This window comes from Cervus elaphus, chromosome 19 (genome assembly GCF_910594005.1).
Source record: "Cervus elaphus chromosome 19, mCerEla1.1, whole genome shotgun sequence".
Classification (NCBI taxonomy): domain Eukaryota; kingdom Metazoa; phylum Chordata; class Mammalia; order Artiodactyla; family Cervidae; genus Cervus; species Cervus elaphus.
Genome location: NC_057833.1, coordinates 54,495,094 through 54,507,643, shown reverse-complemented (window position 1 = coordinate 54,507,643; position 12,550 = coordinate 54,495,094). Strand labels below are relative to the sequence as shown.

At 39.1% G+C, this 12,550-nt stretch overlaps 1 protein-coding gene across 1 annotated transcript in view; it reads left to right on the top strand.

Moving 5' to 3' along the window:
• The first annotated feature begins 8,890 nt into the window (after positions 1-8,890).
• Positions 8,891-12,550, top strand: part of UPK1B (uroplakin 1B) — a 30,225-nt gene continuing 26,565 nt past the window's right edge. The window contains exon 1 of the mRNA XM_043874236.1: positions 8,891-9,032. The gene's annotated coding sequence lies outside the window, so the exon portion shown is untranslated. The remainder of the gene's footprint in view (positions 9,033-12,550) is intronic.

The window sequence follows — 12,550 nt, the reverse complement described above, 5'->3', positions numbered from 1 at the left end:
GTCTCAAAGTTGTTTATAGAATTTTCAATCAGAAAATGTGCAGAAAATAATTTGTAGCAGTACTTTTAGGAGATAATTGGTGTATAATCTCTTTTCTTGTTTCTTAATACCTCCAAGACATTTTTACTATTTTCCCCTTTGACCCTGCCTGTTCTAGTCTGACATTAGTGGATACGATTTAATCTATTCCTTGGGATAGTCTTCTGATTTTTAACCTACAGCAAAACTCAAACATGTTATACTACTCTGTACACACCTGTGGGAGAGGCAGAATGTCACTTCCTTATTACCTTTATCCTCTGAAGAGTGTCTACATTGTGTGGAATGTGCAACCAGTCAAACTGGTATTTAAAAGCTAAAAGCCTTAACGAGGTCTACATGGTCTGAGAGTACCCAGCAATCATAACTGAGATGATCATATGATACTACTATTGTCTGAAACTTTCATTTAATTTCTTTTTTTTTTTTTAATGAAGGAGTGTTTTTATTTTATTTTATTTTATTTTCAGCTTCGGGTTTTTCTTTTTTTTTTCTTTTTTTTAATTTATTTTTATTTTTTATTTTTTATTAGTTGGAGGCTAATTACTTCACAACATTTCAGTGGGTTTTGTCATACATTGATATGAATCAGCCATAGAGTTACACGCATTCCCCATCCCAATCCCCCCTCCCACCTCCCTCTCCACCCGATTCCTCTGGGTCTTCCCAGTGCACCAGGCCCGAGCACTTGTCTCATGCATCACACCTGGGCTGGTGATCTGTTTCACCATAGATAATATACATGCTGTTCTTTCGAAACATCCCACCCTCACCTTCTCCCACAGAGTTCAAAAGTCTGTTCTGTACTTCTGAGTCTCTTTTTCTGTTTTGCATATAGGGTTATCATTACCATCTTTCTAAATTCCATATATATGTGTTAGTATGCTGTAATGTTCTTTATCTTTCTGGCTTACTTCACTCTGTATAAGGGGCTCCAGTTTCATCCATCTCATTAGGACTGGTTCAAATGAATTCTTTTTAACGGCTGAGTAATATTCCATGGTGTATATGTACCACAGCTTCCTTATCCATTCATCTGCTGATGGGCATCTAGGTTGCTTCCATGTCCTGGCTATTATAAACAGTGCTGTGATGAACATTGGGGTGCATGTGTCTCTTTCAGATCTGGTTTCCTCAGTGTGTATGCCCAGAAGTGGGATTGCTGGGTCATATGGCAGTTCTATTTCCAGTTTTTTAAGAAATCTCCACACTGTTTTCCATAGTGGCTGTACTAGTTTGCATTCCCACCAACAGTGTAAGAGGGTTCCCTTTTCTCCACACCCTCTCCAACATTTATTGCTTGTAGACTTTTGGATAGCAGCCATCCTGACTGGCATGTAATGGTACCTCATTGTGGGTTTGATTTGCATTTCTCTGATAATGAGTGATGTTGAGCATCTTTTCATGTGTTTGTTAGCCATCTGTATGTCTTCTTTGGAGAGATGTCTGTTTAGTTCTTTGGCCCATTTTTTGATTGGGTCATTTATTTTTCTGGAATTGAGCCGCAGGAGTTGCTTGTATATTTTTGAGATTAATCTTTTGTCTGTTTCTTCATTTGCTATTATTTTCTCCCAATCTGAGGGCTGTCTTTTCACCTTACTTATAGTGAAACTTTCATTTAATTTCTATTTGAGCATTAAAGCAGACTTGATTGTTCATATTGTTTCCCTGGTGACTTGGTGTAACTATGTGGTGTATTACAATGAATTAAGTTCCTGTTTGCATAGGCATGCACAAATCTCTTTTTTATACCTGAATTTTATGTCTAACAATTATATTTTTAAAATCTATGCTTAGAACTTCAAAGCTTCTTTCATTTTTCCTTCAATTGTCCATAAAATGTGCCTGTGCCCAGACTCAATAAATATTCTCCAGGCAGATAAGCAGTCTTTCTGTTGACTGTGGGCTGGCAAAACTAGGTGAAAGCTGATAAACTTACGGTGAACCTGTGGGAAAACTTTGAGAGACATGACTAAGATATAATTAATCAGCTGGTAGAACAAAACTGACCCAAATACTGAAGGATCAACAATATTATTAGTGATCAAAGACTTGGATGTTATCAGTAACATCTGAAATTACTAAATTTAGTCCACTGATTTTCAGCCCTAACACTTTACTGTGTTCCATGAAGCAGAACACCTCAAACTAGTCCACCACAGTCACTTCAGCCCTTCTCACTGGCAATGTGTGATGCATTTCAGAGCTGTCCTTTTGACCTTTCACAATGAGGCAGTGGACCAGAGGGGATGGACTTGGTATGGTCCAGTGCTCCTGACTAAATATGTTTGACTGAAAGAAGAAGGGAGAAAATGGAGATCAAGCATCACTCGAGTGACTCAGACTGAGTCAATCAGCGAAAAGTATGTTCAGTTCTAGGTCCCTATGTGGTAGGAAGTAGTCCCAGACCAGGAGTAAACACGAAAGGTGAGACTCTAGGTGGAGCTGGCTGTCAACTAGAAAAGGAAGAGGAGTCCCAGCCTTTTCAGAGTGAAACTGACAAGAGGACATGACACATAGGGAAAAAAAGGTAATGGGAATAAAAGTTGATGTCAGAACAAGCAGGGTTCATAAGTATGACTTCCCTTGAAGGAATGAATCCCTTAAGAATGCTTCTAAAAGATGTGTCATTCCTATAGATATGAAGTGTGAGTGCCTCAAATGTTATTGAATGAGATAACATGAAAAAGCACCTACAAAATGCCTGGTACTGTAAGTTCTTATTATTTTTGTAATGTTATTATCAATAGTATTGATATTAGATTTTTCCCTGAGCAATCCTGCTGACCCTCACTCACTGTGCTCCTCTACTCCTCACAGTAATTGAGAATCAAGCTACTAGAACACTTTTCTGGGACACATCCCTTTCCCTCTTCCATTTAAAGAATAAACATGACATCATTTGTCATTAGGGAAATGTAAACCAAACCACAATGAGATGTTACTTCACATCCACTGAGATGGCTGTAACCAAAAAGACAGACAATAACAAGTGTTGGCAAAGCTGTAGAGAAATTAGAATAGTTATACAGCTAATGGAAATGTAAAATAGAGCAGCTGTTTTGGAAACAGTTTGGCAATTTTAACATTATCTATGACTCAGCAATTCCACTCTTAGGAATATATCTAAGACAACTGAAAATATATGGCCATATAAAAACTTGTACAGAATATATGTAAAGTAATTCTCCTCAAACTAATAAAAATAAATGGGAAAAAAACGAAAACTTGTACAGAATATAAAATGGATACCCAGCAAAGACATATTGTAGACCAAATGCAACTCTGCTCAATGTTATGTGCCAGCCTAGATGGGAGACAGGTTTGGGGGAAAATAGATACATGTATATGTATGGCTGAGTCCCTTTGCTGTTCACCTGAAACCACCTTTAATCAGCTATAACCCAATACGAAATGCTTTTGGTGTTAAAATTTTAAATTAAAAAAAAAACACTTGTACAAGAATATTCATAGCAGTGTTCATAATAACCCCAAAGTGGAAACAATAAAAATGCCCAGCAAGTGATGAATGGATTTTTTAAATGTGATGTTTGATAGATGAGTGGATAAATAAAAATGTGGTTTGTATATACAATGTAATGTTATTCAGCTTTGAAAGGAATGAAATTCTGACATTCTGACACATGCTGCACCATGGATAAACACTGAGGACATTATGCTAAGTGAAATAAGCCAGTCACAACAGGATAAATACTGTGTGATTCTACTTCTATGAGGTATCTAAAATAGTCAAATTCATATAGACAAAGTAGGATGGTTGTTATTAGGGACTATGGGAGGGGAAATGGGGAATTGTTTTCACAGGTAGAGTTTCAGTTCTGCAAAATAGAAAAGGTCCGGAGATCTGTTACACAGCAATATGAATATATTATACTTCACTCCACTGAACCTTACACTTAAAAATGGTTAATATAGTAAATGCCATATGTTTTCTACTACAACTTTTAAAAGTTAAAAATGAAAATATACATATATACATACAATGGAATATTGTTTGGTAATAACAAGGAATGGAGTATTGATATAGGACTATGACTTAGATGAAACATAATAGCATTCTGTGAAGTGAAAGAAAGCCAGTAACAAAAGGCCACATAGTATGTGATCCCATTTAGGTGAAATGTCCAGAACAGGCAAACCCACAGAGATGGAGAGCAGATAAGCGGTTGCCAGGGGTGCCAGGGGTAGGGGAGAGGAAGTGGTGGGGAGTGAATGCAATGAGAATGAGGTTTCTTTTGTGGGTGTTGAAAATGTTCTAGAATTAGATAGTGGTAACAGTTGCACAATTCTGACTGTCCTAAAACCACTGAATTATACACCTCAAAAGAGTAAAGTTTGCAGTATATGAATTATATATCCATAAAGTTTTTTTTTAATGTGAAGATTAATGTTTTAAGTCAATTTTATGACACAGGAAAGTGAAGGAGAATAGCTATGAGGCTCAGACACAACAGAAACAGGAAGACTCAGGCTTCTGAAATTATTCTTCTATTTCCCTCACTCTATGAATCCCCTTTCTTTACTCTGGTCTCCTGCATGCGTTTTATTTTCTTTTAAATTAGCATTCTGTTATTTCATGTTTGTGAGTGTTTCCAGCTCACTGAGACATAATTGACATATATTAATAACATTGCATAAGGTTAAGGTATACAATGTAATGATTTGATATATGTATGTATTGGGAGATACTTTCTATAATAAAGCTTCCTATTATTTCTTTCTCTCTTTTTTTACTGTATGATTCCATGTATTTTAAATTCTGGATAATGTGAACTAATCTATACTGGCAGGAATAAGATCAATGGTTGTCTGGGGGGAAAGGGGGCAGGAGCAAGGATTACAAAGGCATAGGAGGACACTTTCAGGAGTGATTGATTGGTTTGTCACCATCTTGATTGACATGATGCTTCCATGGGTGTGTATATGTCAGAACTAATCAGACTCGGTTTTACTCACCCTATCTCTTCCACTTACCTTCTTTTGCTATTATGCCATCAACTTTTGTGTTAACACTGTGTAAACCATCTTTTCTTGTGAATAAGTGAGTATGTAAGTATAATAATGTCTGTTGATGTTTTTGTGCTCACATGTGTGCACATATATTTTTGTATAATGGGGACGTGGACAGGTATGGTTGTTGATGGTTGTGCACCTGTGCTTGAAACTTCATGCCAGTTATTTGGTTGGAAACATTGTAAAGCTAAAACTCAGACAGAGTTATGTCATTTTAGGTGCAAATAGTATGTGTGCCAGAATCTTATTAGGCTCTGAAAAGGCTGTTTTATTTCTCCTAATAGGAGAATTTTCAGTAAGTTGACACCAGATAGACAGTGGCTATTGTGGCTTATTCTTATGAACAGATAGGAGTCCAATAGGACAGAGCTGAGTTGTCTGCCTAGTTCTGTGTTTTTAAATTTTTTAAAAAGCCCAAAGCAGTCCTCCTGAAACTCTTTTAAAATTACAGTCAATATTTACCAAAAGAAGTAAGTCTATTTTAATACTCAAAGCAAAAGAGAGAGAAACCTGAGATTTTTATAATTTCTGGAAACAGAAATCAGATGGGGCCCAAAAACAGATAAAGCAGGACAGCTGACCCACCTCAAAACCAACAGAGGTGTCTAACTGTAGGCATTTCTCCAGGCAGAGCCTCAGACAGCTCCAGACTCAGAGTGGGCAGGTACAGAGGAGAGGAGTATGCTCTGAGTAACAAAGGACTCCTCCTTTCTTGTGACCGTAATGCTCTATTTTAGTTGCCCACCAATGGAGCCACACCTTGTCATCACCAAAACTGCCCCACAGTGAAATCATGATGTAGTCAAACCATGCTTCCAGCCATGACACTGAACATGGAGAATTTCACAGAGAAGATTTGTGTCAAATTTTTATGAAAAAAACGGGATAATTGTCCAACCTCAAAATTGTCCAACTACAAATTGATCAAATAAATTATGGCTTATCCATGCAATGAAATTCCATGTGTCTAATTAATGTTGCTGCAATTATTATTTAATTATTTGGATCTACCCCATATCATATAACAACATACATACAAAACCATATATATAGAAAAACATCTATTTCTGCTTTTTTGACTATGCCAAAGCCTTTGACTATGTGGATCACAACAAACTGTGGAAAATTCTTAAAGAGATGTGAATACCAGACCACATGACCTGCCTCCTGAGAAATCTGTATGCAGGTCAAGAAGCAACAGTTAGAACTAGACATGGAACAACAGACTGGTTCCAAATAGGGAAAGGAGTATGTCAAGGCTGTATATTGTCACCCTGCTTATTTAATTTATATGCAGAGTACATCATAAGAAATGCTGGACTGGATGAAGCACAAGCTGGAATCAAGATTGCCGGGAAAAATATCAATAACCTCAGATATGCAGTTGACACCACACTTATGGCAGAAAGTGAAGAAGAACTAAAGAACCTCTTGATGAAAGTGAAAGAGGAGTGAAAAATTTGGTTTAAAACTCAACATTCAGAAAACTAAGATCATGGCATCTGGTCCCATCATTCCATGGCAAATAGATGGGGAAATAATGGAAACAGTGACAAACTTTATTTTGGGGGGCTCCAAAATCACTGCAGATGATGACTGCAGCCATGAAATTAAAAGATGCTTGCTCCTTGGAAGAAAAGTTATGACCAAACTAGACAGCATTTAAAAGGCAGAGACATTGTTTTGCCAACAAAGTTCCATCTAGTCAAAGATTTGGTTTTTCCAGTAGTCATGTATGGATGTGAGAGTTGGACTATAAAGAAAGCTGAGTGCTGAAGAATTGACACTTTTGAACTGTGGTGTTGGAGAAGACTCTTGAGAGTCCCTTGGACTGCAAGGAGATCCAACTAGTCCATCCTAAAGGAGATCAGCCCTGAATATTCATTGGAAGGACTGATGCTAAAGCTGAAACTCCAATACTTTGGCCACTTGATGCGAAGAACTGACTCATTTGAAAAGACCCTGATGCTGGAAAAGATTGAAGGTGGAAAGAGAAGGGGATGACAGAGGATGAGATGGTTGGATGGCATCACTGACTCAATGGACATGAGTCTGAGCAAGTTCCGGGAGTTGGTGATGGACAGGGAAGCCTGGCGTGCTGCAGTACATGGGGTCACCAAGAGTTGGACATGACTGAGTGACTGAACTGAACCAAACTGAATCTGTTTTGATAAGGTTCATGTTTTCTCCCCACATAATCCCTAAGATATGAATGGAAACATATGTCCTTGTCTGTATCCTTGCTACTTTACCACAAAGATTTCCAAAAGAGCACATTTTTAATAACTTACATATTTCTCTGCAACATAGATCATTTATAAATATGTGAACTACCAAAAAGTCATTCATATCACATCATCCAGATAAAATCCTGGTATATTTAATTTCTTTCTAACTTTTTAAAATCTTTTTCTTTCTAACTTTTAAGTTAACTTATACATATACATACTTTAAAAAAAAGCGTGTTGAATTGTACAAACTATTTTGTAACCTGCTTTTTTCATTTGTAGTACTTAGGAAGTATTTGGCACTTCATAAGTTCTTGATGCATATTTATATAAATAAATATTGAATAAATAACAACATATTTCCATGTAATGAAGTGGTTTTCTGTGACCTCTTTTTTCCTATCACAATTGCATAGAATTCCACTGTGTGAAAAATGCTCTCCCTAACCAGGCCCTGCAGAGCTGAGGAAGAATAAGTCATGTGATGGACACAGAGATTCCCCGTGCCGGCCCCTTCAAGGGGGAACATGCTGCCCAGCTCCTGAGAGTACCGCAGCTCCTGCCTCCCCTGCCACCCACTTCAGGGACTGCCTTTGTTACAAAAAGCCACATTCCCAGGGCAAGCTGTATCTAAGGACTGATTATAGAGGGAACCAAGGCAGAGCGACTGTAACAGACCATCTTCCTCCAGAGTTTCCTGAGGCTGTCCCACCCACATGGCAGATTGACATCCCAACGTTGTTTCGTCACCCTCCCTTCTCTCTTCCCTGGGTATTTACTCACTAATAAATACACTGCACACTATACTCAGTCTCCAAGTCTGTTCCTGAAAAACCTAACCTGTTAGAAGGATGGTCCTGACCCATGAGAACCCCGAAAATCTATTGTTTAAGGCATTGAGTAAATCCTAACATGACTGCCAAGACCCATCACTCACACCAGGCTAAATAAACTATGATGCATGTATCCATGGTGTGTTATGCAGCCACTGAAATAAACATTTTCTTCAGACATTGTTGGTGCTAGTGTATGACACATGGCTCCAGAGGAAAGGCTGAAAGAAAAAGGGAAGGGGAGAGGAGGAATGGAGAAATTAATTGAATAACATGGGATGATTGTTTGAGCCCTTTCTCTATATCTCAACCTCTTTGTTTCCAGGTCTCCTGCCCCTTATCAGCCTTTGGACCAACTCAGTGTGGCGTTCCTTGGGCAATTCTTATCCCCATAGACATAGCATCTGGAAGTTACAGAAATTGAAACTAGACATGACCCTGGACACATAAATGTGTACCGGCATGACTGAACAGTCAGGACAACAAAAAAGTCCTTTTTAATGCCCAAGAGCAGAAATAAGGATTAAGACACTCTAATAAAAGCAAAACAAATCAAAATCAAAACAGAAGCCCTGAGTGTGTGTTCAAGGAAGCCCAGACCTATGAGGAATCCAGACGTGTGATGAGCTGAACCCTGTCCAGGTGCTTCCATCTGTCAGAATTACACATTCCAGGGTAGCAGAAATCTACTGGCTGAAAGTTTCCTGTTACTTCCGGCCCCTGAGAGGCAGGCTTAGGCAGCATCAGGCTCAGCCCATGTGAGATGCCTTCTCCCAATCACAGACCACCCTTCCCTGGTCCCAGAGGTTCAAAGGACTGGTGCAGGGTAGAAAAGCACCTCTGGCCAGAGCAGTGTACAGAGGGAGCCGACACAGTACCAGGAGGAGGAGAGGGTAAGGTGAGTAGACCCATCCCACTGCGCAGGGAAGATATCTGCACTCTTTGGGGCTGGGTTGCTTTCCTGGGAAGGGAGTGAACTGTCTGCAAGGGAGAGGGAAGAAGTTCATTTCCTGACGAATAAAGTCTGTCACTTTTTTTGTAAGTTAGGACATGTGGCTGTTCACAATATCTTTTACTTTAAACTGTACAACTGCTTTCTCAGCTATTTTGATATGGTTCAGTTCTCAGAACTGAGATAAAGTTCTTCCGTCGGGTATTATTCACCCATCCTGATTTCCACCTCACATTTCCTCACAGAAAAACCAAGAAAAATCTGAGAACCCTGGGAAAACCTCTATCTCCTGACTAAATCTCAGCTAGACAGGCACCTTTGTGGGCTTCCAGTTTCCTTGTAGAGTCAGAAAAGCAAAAGAAAAATTAGACTAGCAGAGAGAAAGTTTCCCAGCTTCCTTGTCAGAAATCATTTGGTCCTGTCCATTCATAATGGGATCTGTGAGGCAATTTATTCACGTTTCTTCTCTACAAACAGTTCTGCTTAGTAAATGTTGAAACAGGTCAACAAATTAGCTTCATCTACACAATGTTATTTTTACATAACTTATTTACACTCTGCACCAGTTGGTGGTTCCATCAGGGTTTGCAGGTTGTATTTTTTTTTTGTTCTAACAACATTTCCACACATAATACAGGTTAAGTTTCAAATAATATGAGTACTACTTTATGTTTATGAACTTAAAATCCCACTTACAAATAGCCTTAAAGATACTTAAGACATTTTGAATTTTTATGAATTTTAATGTTTTTCTAATTAAAGAGCATGTTTATTGATGTTTTTTGCCTGAATAAAATTGCTAAGCACTACAGAAAGAACTCACTTAGATTGTATATAAATACATATTTCAGTTATATATGTAGCTTGGGTTATACAGTTTTCAAGCCTTGTAAGGAATTGTTTAGTTCTAGTAATTAACCTTTCTCCAGGAGGAGAAGTATTTCTTATTTCGCTTTCTGTTACAACAGAGTTTTTAGGGTTTTTTTTTTTTTTTTTTTTTTTTGCTTTCTGCAAAAAAAGGGCATAAAAATCAACTCACCTGGGAGTTTCTAGGTGTCTGGAAAGATTCACAGACTTGTAAATACAAATAGGATCTTAAACACCATCTAGTCAAGAAAAGCAAATGAAATCTGAGAATTTCTTTTGGCCCCTCCTGCTTACATTCTTACCCAGGGCAAACTGTGGTCAGTCCTAGAATATGCTTCACCCTGATGCTGGAATCTGGGCCTCATGGCCATGCAGGCTACCCACAACCCTGATGCATCACTGTTCCCTAACTGGGGCAGAGACCAAGTTCATGAGGAGGTACCTTAACCTCACCTCCCCTAGGAAACTCCATAGTGTTCCTGCCCTGGGGTTGGGCAGGCCGCTCGCATTGCCTGCACCCGAGCCTGCGCTGGGCTGAGAACACCTGAGCCGCTGCTTACAGCTTAGTGCTTGGCTTCAGGTTGGAGAGTGACTCAGATCAGCACAGCAAGCATCAGGGGGTGAGAGCGCACTGTCCCATAGACCTCTCTGCAAAGATGGAGTGTTCTATACAACAGACGCTAACCACATACGGCTATTGAGCATTTGAAATGTGGCTAGTGCAACATAAGGATTGAATTTTTTTAAAAACAGGTTGAACTTTATTCTTTTTAAAAAATTAATTTATTTAATTGGAGGCTAATTGCTTTACAATATTGTGGTGGTTTTTGCCATGGATGTACATGTGTCCCACCATCCTGAAGCCCCCTCCCAAGAATTGAATTTTAACTGAATTAATTATAATCTAAATAGCTTCAAGTCTCTACTAGTTACTACATGAGTCAGAGCAGGCTTAGAGTTTTAAAGCAAGAAAAACTAAGGGATGCTCTGAACAATGGGGGTCATGGCCACGAGAACAAGTTCCTTCTTTCATCATTCATCATTTCATCATTCCCAGGGACTCATCATACCCTAAATGTAAGCAGACCAGCAATTGTCCTGTTATTATCTCCACAGACATCTTTATCCTCACCTCTGAGTCGTACAAGTGTCTGATATAGTTCTGGGTTTCAGAATCTGGGCTAAGGCAATGGCCTATTGTCTATTTCGTCCTCTTCTATTTCTCCTTTTATTTTTGTCGGTTCAAATTTCACTAACAGGAGCTAAAGTGGGAGGTGTGGTTTGTGTGTTCTCTGGTCCAACAAACTTGGGTGAGGAAAAGAGGTAATGAACTTGAAAAAATGATCTCATGCTTGGTGGGTGAGTCTCTCTCCTTTTTCTCCTGCTTTGAAAATTGGTTTGCTTAGTGAGCAATGATTTTTAGACCTATTCATTGTGTCTGGAAACATCAACACTGGGTAGATGAATAATTTTTAGAAGAAAACAAACTGAATGAAGACACAAGGAAAAAAAAAAACATACAGAAAACTCCAGCCTCTTAAAAAAATCTGCACTCCTCAGAGCAAAGGAACTCCCAGGATGTTGTGCAATTGGAATAAATCATCATGGTGCCAGGCCACTGGGCAGTCTTCCACAGGGTGGGGCTCACAGGGTCCTTACTATGTGTGGAAAATATTTTGAGGTGAGCTGAGTACTTTCAGTTAGGGGCAATGTCATTTCTAAAGAGGACAGCAGCTACTCCATCCTCTGCCCGCTACCGATTCACTTTCTAAAATTCACTCCATCTCATCTGCTTCCTTTTCTAGCCCTCCCAAATAACGACAAACAAAAAAAAAAAAAAGGGAAGGAAGAAAAAGAAAAAGTTCAAATATATGTGAGGGAACCTTGCTTTGAAATAACTCAGGAAAGTTTCAGGAAACCCCCTATCTGAAAAAGCTCACCCATACTGGGAGCTAAAAGGGAAGTGGAGAGGGGCAGACACACCCACTTATCAGCAGTCAGTCTCTACCCACAGCCCCAAGCCCCCAAATCATGAGGTAGGAAGTTCATTTGTTCGGCTCTTCCCGCTTCTTGGGTCTCTTTCCCTCACATGATGTCTTCCCTCTTCCTTTAGAAATTTGGAGAACGATTTCTACTCAAATCATTCACAATAAGGCATTGATATTGAGGGCTTGTGAGGCTCACTGCGCCTCTTTTTTATGCATTTGCATTCTAACCAGGAGCAAAGGAGTGATTCTCAAGTTGTGGAAATTTGGAAATTAAGATGAAGAGTGAGGAAGACTTTGACTGGAGAGCAAGGGTAGAAAGTCCTCACCTTGTCAGTTTTGCTTATGTGACTCCCCTCTGGCAGGGCATTAGGAGTTTCTCTTCATTTTAAGGAAATATAAAGGGAGGTAGTATCTCCCTACCTTAGAAAGAAGAAAGATCAGTGACAAATTTAATACAAAGTCCTGGTTTAAGAGTCAGGAGATCTGACTCAGATCTTGACTCTGAAAATGACACATCAGTGATCTTGAACAAGTCACTTTCCCTTATCAGCTTTGGTTTCCTCATCTGAACCATGACGGGACTGACTATAAAGCCTCTCGGTTTGCAGC